Below are 17,717 nucleotides of genomic sequence, written 5' to 3' on the forward strand. Positions count from 1 at the left end.
AAATATGTGAAAAAATGTGACTGATCAAGATACTTTTCTGTCTGGATCAGAATACTGCAATAGGTTTGGCAGTCTGTGGTCAAACTCAAAAAGAATAGCATGCATTCCTCATGATTTCTTATTTGAGAACAATTTACATACCACAACAATTTGGTTTTGTGTGTGAGGTAACTATGGAGAAATAACACAAAGAGATTGGCTGGAGTCCCAAGCACAGGACAAAGGAAATATTATTGCTACCATAAATGACAGGTAAAAACCTATGTTTATCAAATACAAAAGAGGGTGGCAGGGAAAATGATTCCCTGCTCTGTAGAATTCTTAAGGAAGACACAATCATTGTTTCATTTGAACCAGCTGACAAAGTGAGGCAAGATGTTTCCCAGGACTATTTCCAGCCGTCTACAAAGGATCTTTTCAAGTCCACCTACAGACTTAATCGTTTCATTTGTTCTGAACTATAAATGATTGTACAATATTTCAGCACTCTGCTGTTTGCAGGTGTTATACTTATTCGACATTGTCATTTTCATTACAGGGAAAACTTGTACAAAGTAAAAAGGGAAATGACAATGACCAATAGTAAAATTCCCTCAAATAGCCAAGTGCTGAGACATCCCAGAATTCTTTTCATCGCATTTTCATCCAAGGACTCCACTGTGATGAGCTGAAACAAAGCAATATAACCTAAGTGCCTCCATCATTCTGAAACATTTCTCAAATATATTTCACTTGTCTCAATGTGAGCTGGGATTTTAACATCCAAGTTTTATACAGCTGGAGCTGTATAAAATGTCTTCAGCATTTGAAACCATATCTTCACAGTTGGATATATTTTCACAAAGATAGATTTGTTTCCCCTAATCCCATAGAAAGGTTGACTCAGATGTTAACTCAGTTGACTCAGACAACAACTGGTAATAAGAATGAATTCTGTTTATTCTTGGGATTGTGTACTTTGTCTCCTCCCCCTAGTTTAATACAGATTTACAATATCAGTTTGTGGGCAAGAAATAGACTCCAATTTATTGAGGCACCCAAATACAGACATGTTTATATGTTATGCTTAGTCAAAGACTTCTTAAACCAGGAGGTCTTTGATCTTGGCTTGACATGTGGCTAAAAGGGAGAAGGAGGGAGCACACGAACCCAAAACAAATTAGGCTGAATACTGGAATGAATAAAAAACACTTCCTCTTTGTCTTGATTGTCATATGTTGCTATAAATGTGTGGTGATAGGATCTGTAGTTACAGTATATTGGTAGATCCTTGATTTTTTGTTGTTGTCATCTGGATGAGAGATAGTGTTCATGTGGTATCTACTCCACTTTGCCACCTAGAAAGAAGCTTTCATAACATATCAAAATGCAATTAAATTAGCAGGGTGGGTGCTTCCATCATTGCCAGCACGTTTCATGGGTGTATGGATGCCAGCTCCAGGTGGGACCTGGGGATCCCCCAGAATTACAGCTCATCTCTAGATCACAGAGTTCAATTTCCATGGAGGAAATGGATGCTTTGGAGGGTGGATTGCAGGGCATTGAGGTCCCTGTCCTCCGCAGGCTCCATTGTCAAATCTCCAGGAGTTCCCCAACCTGGAGTTGGCAGCCCTAGTGGCCCCATCCCCTGCCAGTGGCCATGAGGGACCTGGCAACCCTAGTTTGGGGTAGCATCTCCCCCAATTCTCCATAGGGCATTGTAGTTGTTCTCTTCCTGTTTCATTTCATTCCACTCCCCTAGCTGTTGGCAGTTGAATGGTCAGTGGCAAGGCTGAGTGGTCCTGACAGTGCAAATCTAAGAATAGGGTTTTTTTTCTTAGAAAAAACCTGCAGACACATTTGGCACAGCAAAATCATGTTGTAGCTCAGGCTGTAAACCTTCAGCTTCCCTCTTGGGGTACGATGCTTGCTGTTTATGACTTTTGTTGTGAAAACAGTAATTAATAAGAAGGAGAACACTCTCTTGGGGGTAAGCCCCATAGAATAGTTTGAGTAAACCTATTAAGAATTGCTCTGAAATTCTCTTCCTGCAGAGTGACAGTTCTTTTCATTGTCTCAGGGCAGAGTGGGGAAGCCAGATGCACCAGTTCTGCCTTGTTATATGGTAGTTTAGAGTATCCAAAGCACTTCACAGATGTTATCTGCTTGCAGGTTTTACAATAACCCTGTAGGGTCGGTATTACTATCCAGATATTGCAGATGGAAGGTTGAGAGAGAGACAGAGAGATAATCAGAGACTTGTCTCAGGCCAGCCAATTAGTTTACAAGAGAGGCAAAATCCTACCATGCCAGTGTAATGTAGTGGTTAGAGTGTCATACTAGGATCTGGGAGACCAGGGTTAACTTTCTGGGTAACCTTGGACTAGTCATACACTCTCCATACAATGGAGAAGAGGAGAACAACATGAGCCACTCTGGGTCCCTATTGGGGAGAAAAGTGAGGTATAAATGAAGTATATAAATAAATAAATTTCATAGCTTAGCCAGCCATCAGGGCCCCCATATTGGGAGAAAGAGGTATACTTTACTGGGACCCAGAGTTCTAGAATGGCCTGGCAGTGACCCAGGCCATAATCCTCTTTACCATGAGGTAAAAAAATCATGCCCTCTTGTGAGATTTGCAGAAGCCAAGTCAGAAAGGGTGTTAGAGCAGCAATCTCAATGAACATTATGAATCGCTCAACCTAAGGCGCTTCTCTAGTATGCTTGTGCAGTTAAACTAGGACTGTGTAGTTAAAACTGAGAGAGATGGATTTGTTTTCCTCTATTTGAAATAGTCTGTTGGCCTAATCTTTGCAGCCCTGTTGGTCCATTAGAAGAGTGGTTCTCAAGAGTGGTATGTGTACCACTGGTGGAACACAAAAGTCTCGGTAGGTTGCAAGGTTTTGATAACAATTACTACGAATTTGCTCTTCCTCAGTCCCCATGTGCAAATGTCAAGTGTCATCTCCTGCTGACCATACCTGCCATGGACTTGCCCATCTGTGAACTTTTGACATCCTACTAGTAATCCTGGACAACTGGTATTTCTCCTAATCTCCTGTTCTTCCTGCCCACCAGCAAGTGTCTTTGATGGGCTGCTTCCTTCCAGTCCATCCTGCTAAGGATTATCCATCATGCTTCCGCAATTTTTTAAATGTTCCACAAAAATTACTGTACTATATCATAACAGAACACCTGTAAAAATATCAATGTCATTCTTGGGAGAAGTAGACTTTATTGTTGAACATGTCATAGTAGTACTTATGCTCTGCTTCAGTTCTGTTCCTGATTTCTGGTGGGTTTCAGTTTTCTATAATTCAGATCCTGATGCATTGTTTATTGGCTGTCCCAGTCTGTTGATCGTGTTGACTTCTCTGTGTAATTGGCCCCGAGACCCAGTGAGAAAGGCGGACTACAAATAAGGTAATTGAATAAACCAGGGAAGGGGCTGCAGCTCAATGACTGAGCATAAGCTTTGCATGCAGAAGGTCCCAGATTTAATCCCTGGCATCTCCAGATAATAGGACCCGGTAGTAGGTGATGTGAAAGACCTCTGCCTGAGAACCTGCAGAGCCTCTGAAAGTCAGAGTGGACAGTGATAGGCCAATGGTCTGACGGTAGAAGTCAGCTTCATGTGCTCATTTGAAAACAATATTTTAATTGTTTTATTGATCTCTTATGTGAGCTGCAGTGGGCCCCCTTGGGTGAGGGGTGGGAGATAGGATATAAATATATAAATAAATAAAAGCTGAGCAGTGGCCAAGAAATAGAGACACCCAATCTGCATGTATGTAGCAGAAAAACATGCTTCCAGGGTTGCATAAATCAGTGCAGCTATATCTGTATATATCTCTGGTTGTATGTTGTGCTGCTCCTCTGAATGTGTCCTGGGAATACTCTGTGTGCACCATGCGGATATCAGTTTAATATGAGTAAGCCATTAAATTCGTTGAATGACTCACATGGTCTATTTGCAGAGAAACTTTCTGATTCTGCATAAGTACTTATTCTTACAGATCTGACCATTATGCTGCCTGATCTAAGCAACACATACCTGCAAGTGGTACAGCAAAGGGGAAGAAAATAGTAAAGCTTAAAAGGACACCATGCCATTTCCTTGACCTAATGCTTGCCCAAGTTCATCGCTGCAAAGCTCCAGAACAAAGCTGCTGATTTCCTTTGCCTTTTCTGAATGCTACCACCTCAGACTTTGTTCTTCTTTCTTTTAGATCCTAGACAACTGGGTATATGTTTCCAATTTTCTCCTCTGATGTGTGTGTGTGTGTGTGTGTGTGTGTGTGTGTGTATGGGGGGGGGAGTCTTACCTGGAGCAGCCTGTGTTTTGCTAGCACTTTTTGTCTGCTTTTCCATATATAGAAGATTAATCTTCCAGGCATAGTTCTGTGTTTGCTCACTGTCTGATTTTAACTTTTCATTACGTGACTTCCACACTACGGAGGGATCCAGGGACACTGAAGCTTTCTGTCCACAAACAAGTATATCACTGACAGCAGTGGCAGATTTACCAAAAAAAAGAGATACTGACAGCAAATGCTGATTCAGCCTCATAGCTTGCATGAGACAACGTGGCTCTGTAATGGGTTGTGGAATTTTTAATCTGTTTGTACAAAAGATGTTCAACCTCACCGCAGTTCAGTCCCTGACTATCCTGCCACCTCTTCTCCTCTAGCTGTTTACGTATTATGACCTGCTTTTAGTTTGTATGTAGTGGCCTCTGAAACTTATGTGCACACCTATTTATTTACTAGCAATAATGGCACCCACTCTATAGGAATAATTAGGTTTAACAGTCATTTCCTACCACTACCTCCCCTTCTCACTTGCCTTGAAAGCCCCTTGCTGGGATCACCATAAGTCAGTTAGGACTTGACAGCATGAACATGTATAAGCTGCCTTCAGTTCCACAAGGTAGGAATTCTAATAAATGTTATAAATAAATAAATACAGTCTCTGATTTTGTACTGGATGAAGTCAGAAGTGCATCGTTCCCAATCAACACACGAGTTGGCTTTCTTAGACGTTCCCAGGCAAAGTCCTTCAAAATACACATACTATAAGAGTCTGTGACTGAATGAATGGACTGGCTCTCATACTGCCCTACAGATACTTGTTCAGAGATAGGGTTGCCAGCCTCCAGGTGGTGGCTGGAGATCTCCTGGGATTACAACTGATCCCCAGGCGACAGAGATCAGTTCACCTGAACAAAATGTCTGCTCTGGAAGGTGGACTCTATGGCATTATACCCCACTGAAGTCCCTCCCCTCTCCAAACCCTGCCCTCCTTGGGCTCCACCCCCCCAAGTCTCCAGGTATTTCCCAACCAGAGCTGGCAACCCAACCTAAGCTCAAGATCCCAAGAATGTTCCTGATAAAAAAGTAATATTGGCTCCGGTCACACGGGCAGGAAACTGCGGGGGGGGGGGGAAGCGGGGCTGTTTGCCCCGGGGCAAACTAACGCATGGTTAAGCGATCAGACCTCCTGTGGAGGTTCTGTGGAGGTACCGTGGAGGTTCCATGGGTAGGGAGAGGTGCCGATCACAGGACACCCCCGCGCACAACGAAGAAGCGTGCGGTGCGGCAAACTGGGGTTTTTTTGTGTGTACACGACAAATGCGCATGCTCCGTTGGGTGTGTGTGCGCATCCATGGACACTTGGGGGGAAAAACCCCACCTTTTTTGCAAGGGGACATGGTCGGGCGCCGGATGCCACCGGAAACGCGATCAGACGCCCGCCCTTGCCCCGCAGTTTCCGGAAACTAGTACCTCCAAGGTACTAGTTTTTTGCTGCGTGTTTTTGGCAGGAAGCCTTGGTTGTGCCATGGAAGCGCTACACTTCCCAGATGTGCCGGTGAGATCACGCCCGGAAAATCCACCTGTCTTCCGTCTCTCTTGCGTGGTGAATGTTCCGTGTGACCGCAGCCATTGTATTTAATTATTCAAGGATTTGATGCAGTTGGGCCTTTAATACCGTGTGTCTCTTGAGCAAATAATATGTAGTATTTTCCCTGTGGATCTGTCCTTTGTGGATATGGAGTAGTCCTTTCTAAAAGCCTAATTAGAATAGATATTTTCATACCAAAACATCATCAGCAGTGCAAGACAACACTTAATTCCCAGGGACTTAATTAAATTTAAACAATCCCTTCAGTGTCAGTCACCTGTGGTTTACAATATGTTAAAACATTTACTAAGGAACTTGGCTGGTGGAGCATAATCTTGTTATCATTGCATGCGTCTTCATGATGTGACATTCTACTATTTCCTGGAGCCAGAACTGGCTTTTGGTTAGCTTCTGAGAATATGTTTTATAGTGAGGATCAATTATAATGATTATAGGACTAGGAGTCCCTTGCTGACTGTTTATACAATACAGACAAAAATGAAGCCTTATCTTATGCAAAGCCTCTACTCAGACAATGAATGTAACTCCACCAATAGTTTATGAACTGTAGCAATATGTACTGTTAAAAAAAACGGATGGCAAATGAATCATGCTTTTCCACAGAGGTTTTAATATGCAAGGTTTACATATATATTTGTGTGTGCATGCATTATAATGTGTTACACAGAATGTTGAGTGCGTGCGTGTATAACATTTTACTATGTTCTCTCTTGCGATAACCAGGGCAGATCCAGTTTTTGCAAAGAAGACATTCAAAAACTGAACTTACCTTTGTTTGCAGTGCTCATTCCATCTTGAGCTGAGTACCCCATATGATTGAATTGATGGTTTTTAATATGAGCAATATTTCAAGTAGTTGTGCATTTGTGCAGTTGATGGCATTCAGTGTGGTGGCTTGATAGGGACAGCTGTGGGGTAACTGTGAAAATGTACATGTATAAAACATTGGTAATATCGTTTGACTGGAAAAAAGTGAAAAGATTTTGAGTGTTCAAGACTGCTACTTGCAGTTTGCAATCAGATTGCTATTTGAACAGTGGGATTACTGACAGTAATGTGAAACTATGGGTAGGATACAAGGAATCACTTCAAGTAAATGTGGAGTAATTCTGTGATGAAAAGAACCTTCTCGGGTGGAAGAAGCCATCATTCATTGGAGGAAGGCTCCCCAATTAGTGGAGTCAATTACCTATTGGTTGAATAATGACTATGGCTCAGATCCAAGGATTCCATTCCTCATTTCCTTCTCAGGGGACAGTTCTTGGATATGACCCTATGAAAGCTATCCATATTAGAAAATATGCAGTATTTTAGGCATTAAGCATTGATATCATTGACTTGTATGTATCTGGGTTGTAATTTTAATTTGCAGTGTAGAATTATGACATTTTCACCAGTTTCCCTCTGGATCTGTAAATAGAACCTAGTAAAGAAGAGTTTTGGTGGAATCTTTCCATCAACAGGCTCTGGTCAACCTTTATTTGCTTGGTGATTAAGAAATATAGAAGTAAACGTGGAAGGGAGCAGACCAATAAATTGTTATTCTGCAGAGTTTCTATTAAGAACAGTTCTCAGGGCCTCTTAACCTTTACCTAATGAAAGGAATGCTGGACAGGGGGTCAAATATTAAGCCTGCAACCAGCGTGCATTGATGTGGCTTAGAGTTTCCATATATTTAAGCCAGTGTTATAAATCTCATAATCTTTAGAGACTTCCTTCTGGAAACTTTGATGCTATTTAGCTACAGCACTGGATTTGGAATCCATAAATCCAGATTGAGTCATGCCTTCTGTTCAGAAATCAACAAACACACCACCAGAGCCTCTGATGGTTTAAGATAAGGTCCAGACATTACCCTCTATACCCAAATCTCTCTTATATTCATGTTTTCTTTTGTACTGCCACCTGGTGGTTTGTCATTGGATGTTATTTTCTACCTCTAATGGCCATTTGGAACAATCAGTGGAACTATAAACAGAGCATCAGAATGTGCATGTTGTGTATGGACTATAGGGATACCTTTTTATCCCCATTACAAAGCAACGGAGATTTTTAGCCAAGTGCTTATCCATTTAAAGCTGCCTTATTCTTGCTCTGAGCACTTTTACATGAAAGGCAGGCAATGGTGTAAATAAACAAACATTGCTTCAGACTATCGATCTCTCCAGCCCAATACTGCCCATTGCTCTCCAGCAGGCAAAAGTCTTCCCTGATACCAGTTACCTGCAATTATGTAACTGAATATCCTGCATGTAAATCAAGAGATCTCCTACTGAACTATGGCTCCTGGTGTTAGGAAGATCTGTATGTCAACCAGGGAGAGACTTCAAATTAGCTATCTGCAAATTACATTATGAAACTTCAAAGACAGGGCTCATGCTACACATGTACACATGAAGCTGTCTTATACTGAGTGAGCCTTTTGGTCTTATCAAGGTTACTATTGTCTACTCTGAACAGCAGCAACTCTACAGGGTCTTCAGTAGAAGTCTTTTATGTCACCTCTTATCTGATCCTTTTAACTGGCCTGCCATCAGGGACTGAACTGAGCCACAGTCCAATTCCCAGCACTGGTTGGATATGATAGTGGGTCATAGGTGATGACACAAATAGTACACACAAATGACAGCCAAGCCTATAATATGCCACATGGCTTTCCAGTTGCCCTCTCCTATTCTTGAGTAGATTGTGAAACAGTCTTTTTGGTTTTTTTTACATAGCTAAAAGAGCAATGGAAGGGAAGAAACACTCATAGCTGGCAGCTGAGAGACCAGGGAAGACAAGACGATCACACTATATGACCAGAGTTTCATGTGCAGGGAAATGGCATCATATATGGCTTTATATTTTGCTTCCACCTAAAGAGACAGACAGGAATGAATGTCCATCATTTGTAATGGTACTTTAAAAATGCACAAATAGTACACACAAGTAAATCTTCTCACACATTTACCTCAGTGCATGGGTATCCACACTTGTTTATCAGCTTATGTGTGTGCAGCAGCCAATGTTCCATCTAAGCTCCACAGTGCTGTGAGCAAAAATTCTACCTTGTGAGTGAAAAAGCTAGTAGCATTAAAGTTGTGAACAAGTCTACATTTGACTATTGCGTGAATCAGTTTTTTAGAAAATTATTTCCATAACCATGTAAAAATCTCAGAATGAATTCTTTTAAACTATATTTAAACTATATTTTAAGAATAATTTAAACATTATAAGAAAAAACAGAATCAAATCAAATTTCATTACAGAAAATGCCCTCTACGGGATTAGACCAGGCCTCTGGAGAACAGGTCTACTATATTGGTTGACTTGTATTGGTTGACTTGGCCTCAAACTGTTGCCCTGCATTGAGCCTTAGAAAACATACCAGCACTTTGGGGGTTTTTTTGGTATGAAATATAACTACCAGCATTACAGGTCAAGTATAACAGAGGAGGAAAAATCACTGTCAGAGCCCTGCCTAATATAACAAACAAGAAGTTTCTTAAATGTTATCAACCTGCCCAAACTACTTATTTATTCAAATATTTGTATTCCCCTTTTCCCTGTGACTCAAGGCAGCTTACAAATCATACTGGAAAACATAATGGGGTGTGCAAAAAAATTGATATTTTTCTGGCTCCATCATAGCCAATGGGCCCCATAGGCTGTAATGGAAAATGAGTCCAGGAGTATCTGGGTTTTTTTTTAATTGAGTTAGAGGCACCAAATTTGCAGCATAGCTGCTGGTACCTCTCCTCAAACCCCCAAATTTCAAAAAGATTGGACCAAGGAGTCCAATTCATTGTTTCCAATGGAGGGAAAAATGCTTCTCAGTTCACTTGTGGGTTGAAGCAAAAAAACCCTGAACTGTCGGCTAAAATTTTGTGTGCCAGCACCCCGTAGCACAGCTTAGGGGGAACTTTGGCAGCAGGACTCCTATTCTGCCCCACATATGTGGGAAAGGCTTAGCTCTGTATCTGTTCTTAAATGGGTCTGTGTGCCCCAAATTGTTGTTTTTAGGGAAAAGCCAAAAGGCAAACCAATCATTTTACATTTTTATTCAGTTATTGCACTCTAGCAAACAGTAATATACAATTTAAGGAGAGATTACATATTTTTGTCAGGAGATCCACAAGTTCACAATTGAGTTCTTTCAGAACTCTTGGATGTATGCCATCTGGGCCTGGTGATTTATCAGTTTTTAAGTTGTTTATCAGTTTTAGGACCTCCTCTCTCGTCACCTCAATCTGACTCAGGTCTTTCAACACCCCTCCCGAACTCAGCGGCTCTGGAGTGGGCAAGCACCTCTCATCTTCCACAGTGAAGACACTCCTATTCTGCCCCACATATGTGGGAAAGGCTTATCTCTGTATCTGTTCTTAAATGGGTCTGTGTGCCCCAAATTGTTGTTTTTAGGGAAAAGCCAAAAGGCAAACCAATCATTTTACATTTTTATTCAGTTATTGCACTCTAGCAAACACTAATATACAATTTATCACAAGACCATTGGAATTTTTATTTAACGCCCCCCAACCAACCAAATGTTTCTATTGTGTTCTACAAGAACTCAGGATAAATTGTAATTTTCTCTCACGTCTGAATTTGTCACTTAGAGAAAATTAAATATGTGATTTGTAAAAGGCCCTGAATAAAATCTTCACTTCAGCTTGATGTCTGTGACCGTAGAAGGGCAGAGTGTAGTATGCAAAGTGGCAATTAAATTCTAATGAGAGGAGGTCAGTCTTCTTGCCTCAGTTAAATGCCTCGCCTTGACTTAAACATGCATATTTATTTTCAAGACACATATTTCATTCAACATTCACTTATAACTGTATGTGGATTGAACAATATGTCCGCATTTCACACCTGTGTCTCTGGAATCCCTTACTTAATTAAACTAAACTTTTTCTTTACAGGAATGAGCAGTTGGAAATTTACAAATGAAGACCTGGCTTGAACAATGGCCATTCATAAGTATCTGAAAAGTTCCACATCTCAACAAAATTATTTCCAACATTTGAGAGACCGTGGATACCTTCTTTTACCATGTTTTCATTTGCAAAGGCAACGGGACGACCTGGGGCAGTGAAAGAAATGAGGGACTCAGCATCAGAAGTTCTGTGTGGATGAGAGACATCTCCCAACTAGGGATTCCTTGGGCTAATGGAGAGGCAGGGTATTCATATTTTAAATAAATAATGATCACGTGGAAGAGCTTCAGCCAGATCTGACCATCCTGATCTATGCTGTGGTTTTCAGAGCTTCCATGTTGTGTCCCTGCACCATCCAACTGGCTTGGGGAGGGAGTTTTAATTCTGTAACCTGGGAGAGAGAGGCATAGAGGTTCTTGTGTCATGTGGAGGGAGGTCTGACCCAAGAAATGAGTTATCCCCTGTTCTGGCTGGTGTTGCACTCCCCATGAAGGAGCAGGCTGGCGGAATGGGGGTGCTCCTGGACCCAGGCCTCTTGTTGGATAAACAGGTGGCAACGGTAACCAGGGGTGCCTTTCACCAGCTTCAGCTGGTGAGGCAGCTGCACCTTTTCCTGTGCAGGAAAGATCTTCCCACTGTGGTCTTTGCCTTGGTATGCCCAGGATACCTTAATGACCACCTATGCCCATATGAGCCTATCCATCCATTTTGGTCATCTTTGGAGGCCCTACTTTGGGTACCCCCACCACCTGAGCCTAGATGGGTTGCCACCCAAGAAAGGGCCTTCTCAGTTGTGGCACCAAGACTCTGGAAACCCAACCCCCCCATTCTACGAAACAACCCCTGGTGGCCAGGGGTGCCTTTCAGCAGCTACAGCTGGTGAGACAGCTGCGGTCCTTTCTGGGCAGAAAAGATCTTGCTACTGTGGTACATATTCTGGTTACATCTAGATTACATTACTGCAATGTGATCTAGGTAAGGCTGCCCTTTATGAGACTGCAGTTGGTACACAATGCTGCACCAAAGTTTTGACTGGAGTGGGTTGTAGGGATCTTATCACTCTAGTCTTGTTCCATTAACACTGGCTTCCAGTTTGCATCTGGGCTCAATTGAAGGTGCTAATATTGAGCTGTATGGCCTGGGACCAACATACCTTAAGGATCACCTTTTCCCATTTGAATCTACCTGTTCACTCAGGTCATTTCCAGAGGCCCTGCTTTGGTTGCCCATACTAGCTGATGCTAGGCAGGTGGTGACTAGGGATGGGCACAGACTGAAAAAAGTGGTTCAGTTCAGGGTCTATGGTGGCCCACGGACCGAACCCCTAACCAAACCGGCCTCACACAGACTGAACCAGTCTTGGAAATTCAGGACATGGCAGAACAGCCTCCTGAGAAGCTAGAGACTCCAAACTTACAGGGGGTCTCCAACCAGCTCTCCTCTACCTGCCTACCAAGGTTGGTTAAGATTGGACTTAGGGAGTCTGAGTTTTGGCCCCCCAAAGGAGGTGCCACCAGGAAAATGGTTTTGGGGGAGACATCAGGCACAGGTTCTGGATTGTATAGAATGACCCTCATGTGAGCTAGAGGCAACAAACTCGCAGCAGACCTCCCAAGGATGCCCCTACATGCCCACCAAGTTATGTGTGGTTTAGACTTGGGGGAGAGGCTGTGGAATCAGAACCCTGACCCATAAACACCAAAAGCCCCCAGCAGTGAGAGAGCCAGAAGATCCAAAAAGGGGGGGGTGTATAAATTTGTGAGCCCTCAGATGAGGTACCCACCTGCTATGTCCCACCACATAGCATGAGTAGAGAGGCTGTGGAATCAGAGCCCTGTCCCACAAACACTCAAAGCTGCCTACAGCAAAAGCAAAGCAAAGGCTGTATGCGGCACACAGAGCCCTGGCCCAGCAAACACACCACACAGAGACACAGTTCAGAAAGCTGATCAACAAAAGTAGGGGGGAGTGTAGAAATCTGGGTCCTCTTCAGAGGAACCAACAAGTGGAGCCCCACTGCTTAACGTGCGCAGAAAGGCTGGGTACCATGGCACACACAAAGCTAAGAGTAAAGCAATCCCCTCCCCTCCCCTCCCCTGCCCAGCAAAGCTGAATCTGATCAACATTTGTGTCCTATTAACTGCAGCTTTGCAAATACAATATTGATCCTCTCCTGCTCGCTGCAAACCCCCAACAAAGGAATGCGGAGCTACACCCACTCTTACTTTTCAGATCTCATAGAGCTGAATGGGAGTGCTCTAATTGGTAGCCAGCAGTGCCTGTCAAGCTTTGAAGGGCCTCCATTGCTATTTCCAAGGCTGGAGAGAATTCCACCACCATAGTTGCTGGCATTGCTGGCATTGACACCAGATTTTCCAGGAGACGTTTCTGTTTTCTGGGCCACCTTAAACTGCCCCTATGTTCAGGGAATGTCCATAGAGCACATGCTTTGCTGAACATTGGTACCCAGAGCTTGGACCAGCCCAAATTCGGCATGGATTTTACTTCATGCACTGATTTGTGCCCATCCCTAGTGGTGACATGAAAAAGGGCTTTCTTAATTGTGGCACCAAAACTTTTGAATTTCTTCCCCAGGGAGATTTGTCTGTCTCCCTTGATTGGAGGTGTTTTCCTCCAGCAGGTGAAGACTTTTTTGTTTCATTTGGCATACCCCCAATAACAATTACTGGCCCTCCTCACTGGTTCTGGTGTTGTCTGTTCACATATTTTTGTTGAATTATTATATAATTTTAAATGCTGTTTTAGTTTGTTCAGATGTTTTAATGCCTTTATATGCACTGCCTTGGGGACCTTGATCGGGTGAAAAGTAGCCATACACATGTTTTAAATAAATAAGCAAATAAATAAATACAGTGCTAACCAACTACTTGCCCTGAAGGAGACTCAGGCAGATATTTTGCTTGTATTATGTGGCAATTGTGCCTGTAGAGAAGGTGGGGGGCGGCAGATGGAAATGCCCATTCCTTATAATAGACAGCCTGGCTGTCCTGCAGACAGAATGGGAAGAGGGCATCTTCCCCCACCCATACATGCATATCCACATGCACCAAACCAAATAAAATTATGTGGGAGAACAGTGTTGGGAAAGAATGACATCTCTATCTGTTAGATATTTATCCCTTGCCTTTTCCCTCAATGGGGACCCAAAGCACTTTGCAACGTTTTTCTCCCTTCCTCCATATTATTGTTACAACAACAACTCTGTGAGGTAGGTCCAAGGTCATCCAACAAATTTTCATGGTAGACTGGAGATTTGAACCTGGGTCTCCCAGATTGTAGATTGACACTCTAACCACTGTACCATACTGGTTGTATGCCAGAAAGAACTGTACATTCAGGATCTGAGATGTTTCAATGCCTGTACTGCTGTGTAAAAGTACAAAGCAGTCACACCTTTCCCAGGTACACATTACCCCCAATCTAGTGTTATCAGTGCCCTGACATGGATAACCCAGGTTAGCCTGATCTCATCAGATCTCAGAAGCTAAGCAGGGTCAGCCCTGGCTAGTATTTGGATGGGAGACTTCCAAGGAATACTAGGGCTGTGTCATGGAGGCAGGCAATGGCAAACCGCCTCTGAACGTCTCTTGCCTTGAAAACCCTACAGGGCCACTGCAAGTCAGCTATGACTTTCTATTACCACCAGTGTTATGAATCCCAAAAGAAGGGACAAACAGGCAACTTTCTTGGTCACACATAAAGGAAGTGGGGGTGGAGGTTATTTTTTAAACATAACCAGAGAATATGGATCAGGGAGCAAAACCTCCTCCCATGTCTTTATCTAGCATCTTCCTTCCTTAGTAAAAGATCTGATGAGAAACCAGAGTATTTTGTCTAGTACTGGAATCATATTTTCTTTCAAGATCAAATTCTTACATGGGAAGTTGGCAGATGGGAGGGGGATTATTGAAAGCAGTTAAGTATAATGAGGCAGAAGGGGCAGGGTTTAGATGCCTTTGCCCACATATTCCCCTTCCCCACTCTCCAAGGTCAGATTTCATTTCCAGGATTGACAGATTTGGCATTCTGGACTGAATGCAGGTGGAACATCAAGGCAAATAAAACTAAAGCAGATTGACTATTATGCAAGGTACAATACAGATTAGGACCCCCCACCTAGGGTGTAATTACCCAGTAAATTTACATCATCAAGAGTTTGTAATGTATGGGCAAACCTATTAGGTAGCCCCACTAGTTGTTAAGGGTTCATTTCAACCAGAGCTGTGCTCAGAAGATAAGCTGTCTCCTCTGCCAGGAACTATTTGATTTTGCTGTCTTCCCTTCCCCCCTGTGCTCTTTCCCCTGCTGGTGAGTGTTGTATTGCAGGCATCATGGAAAATTGTGTTTTTGTATTTGACTTGCTCTGAGTTGTAATGCTTTGTGCCTGCAATTTTAGAATGCATATGGATTGTGGTATGAAATGATTCAGATCGATGTTGCACACCCAGGGATCGTTTCGTAGAAAAAGAGCTAGGGGAACTCATTAGCATAACTCATTAGCATATGCCACACCCCCTGACATCACCGGAAGTGTGCAGGGGGTGGGGCTTTGTCATGTGCCCCGCTCCCCGTACCTAACCCGGGGGAACTGTGATCCCCCGCGATCCCCCCGAAATGACCTCTGTTCACACCTCAAAATCTCTTTCTAAAGTTAGCCATATTTTTAATTGTTGTCCAGACCTTTTAAAAATCTTTCTGGAGTTTAGAGAGATATAAGTAAGACTCTCCTTTTTCTCCCCTTTTCTGATGTGTAAGAATTGTATTTTTTTTTCTTGGAGGGATATACTGTTAAAGTTTTTAAATGCTTAAATAAAAATAGTTTAAAAAGAGTTTGTAATGTATGGCTGCATTTGTGCATAGGTGACTTGGCTTCTGGCTTCTCACCCTACCATATGAAAATGTTGAATGGTCACCTATGAGAAATGTCAGTTTATAAAGACCCATGGTTCAGCAAAGCAGATTTCTGTCTTTTAAAACCAAGTCCTAAGCAGGTCTGTTTAGAGATGATCTGTAGAGTTTTCTGAGACTGCTCACACAGTTAATAATTCTCATGGAAATGAAGTACACAGATGGGGGAAATGTGCTGATTTTCTATCTGGCTGGCAAGAATCTACCCTTATGGGAGTAATACGGGATCCAAACAAAGGAAGTGGCAACCACATGCTGCAGAATTATATAAGAAACTGGTCAAAGCAGGATTAAATTATTAACACACTGAAGAAAACTGAGGTAGCAGCTTCACCTTCATCCCAGCCCAGCTCATGTGATGGTAGAAACAAAGAGATGGTGAGGTACTGAATTTGTTTCATTTCCCTTTGGGTGTTCTCAGGTTTAGGCTCACACAGCTGTTGCATTAATTGCTCTTTGCTGATAAGAGACAAAATTCTAATGAACCCTGTGTGAAAGACAGAGTAGAACACTGATAAGGCACAGCTTCACAACCACTTAAAATGGACTAGGAGAGACACCCTCCTCAGTTACTAGGCAACTGGATTAGTGTACACCACAGAGATCCCTTGGAACAGAAGACAAAGGTTTCTGAAAATGCTATAAATCCACTTTATGTTTCACAGATAGTTTACCACAAGGGACCTCTAAAGCTTAAGGTACATGTTGCCTCTACAGCATGGCGGCTAAAATATGCTCCCCTGTGATTGCACATCCATTGTTCCTTGATAATGTGTTAAAGTATCAATCTTTCAAGTTTGCTCAATGACATGGTTACTTTCCATTTCAGCATTAGAAACTTTGGTAAAGTTGCAGTACAGGTGTGAGAAGTAACCGTATTTTCCAAGTAATCCATAGGAATCTTCCTTCCTTCTGTCATGCCATGGTATAATGCAGTAGTCTTTAGCCTTTCCAGGCCCAGGAGGATACACGTTGAACCCCAAGTGGCTGCAGGAAGACCCCTGGTATAATGCAAACAATGAAGCATGGGAAGGTTCTATGAGGCTGGATATCTGTAATTAGATCTCCCATTTCTTTAAACTTGTTTTTAATAATCAGCTAGGATAGCCCAGCTGATGAAGCTTTTATTCTCACAAGCAAGGCAAGATAGGTAGCTGTGTTAGTCTTTAAGGTACTACTGGTCTCTTGCTCTTTTCTACTGCTGCAGACAGACTAGCAACATATGTGGCAGGATATGAGCTTTCGTGACTCACTGCTCACATATTTTATTAGTCTTTAAGGTGCTACTGGTCTCTTGCTCTTTTCTACTGCTGCAGACAGACTAGCAACATATGTGGCAGGATATGAGCTTTCGTGACTCACTGCTCACATATTTTATTAGTCTTTAAGGTGCTACTGGTCTCTTGCTCTTTTCTACAAGCAAAGTAGTAATCCTGAAAACTACCCTGTGTAGGTTGAGGAATAGTGAGTGGCTGCTTCAAATTTATAGTTCCTCTTTCCTTTTCCCCCTAACTAAAGGGCCACCAATTTATAAATTAACAAACCAGCAGCACATCACCCAATTTGGTAGACCCCCCCCAAATTACCAGGACAACTGGAATATTGCCCTCCTTGTCTCCCCACCCCTTCTTGGTGGCCCTAATCTGAGGTCTGTCAGATGCTATCAATTATTACATTAAATGTATTTGTATGCACAACCACAAGAATGATACTTGCAGTTTTTAAGAGAAAATGTGTGAACAGGCCCTAGAACTGAAATATGAAACACTTGCTGCTTTGTGGTAGATATAACTTGTGTGATACATGTCAAACCCACGTGTCTAATGAGCTAAAGCAAGTTTATCACTCAGTTTGGTGTAGTGATTAGGAGCGTGGACTCTAATCTGGGAGAACCGTGTTTGATTCCTGCTCCTCCATATGCAGCTGCTGTTGTGACCTTGGGTCAGTCATAAGTTCTTTCAGGGCTGT

This window comes from Gekko japonicus, unplaced genomic scaffold (genome assembly GCF_001447785.1).
Source record: "Gekko japonicus isolate JY-2015 unplaced genomic scaffold, Gekko_japonicus_V1.1 scaffold154, whole genome shotgun sequence".
Taxonomy (NCBI): Eukaryota; Metazoa; Chordata; class Lepidosauria; order Squamata; family Gekkonidae; genus Gekko; species Gekko japonicus.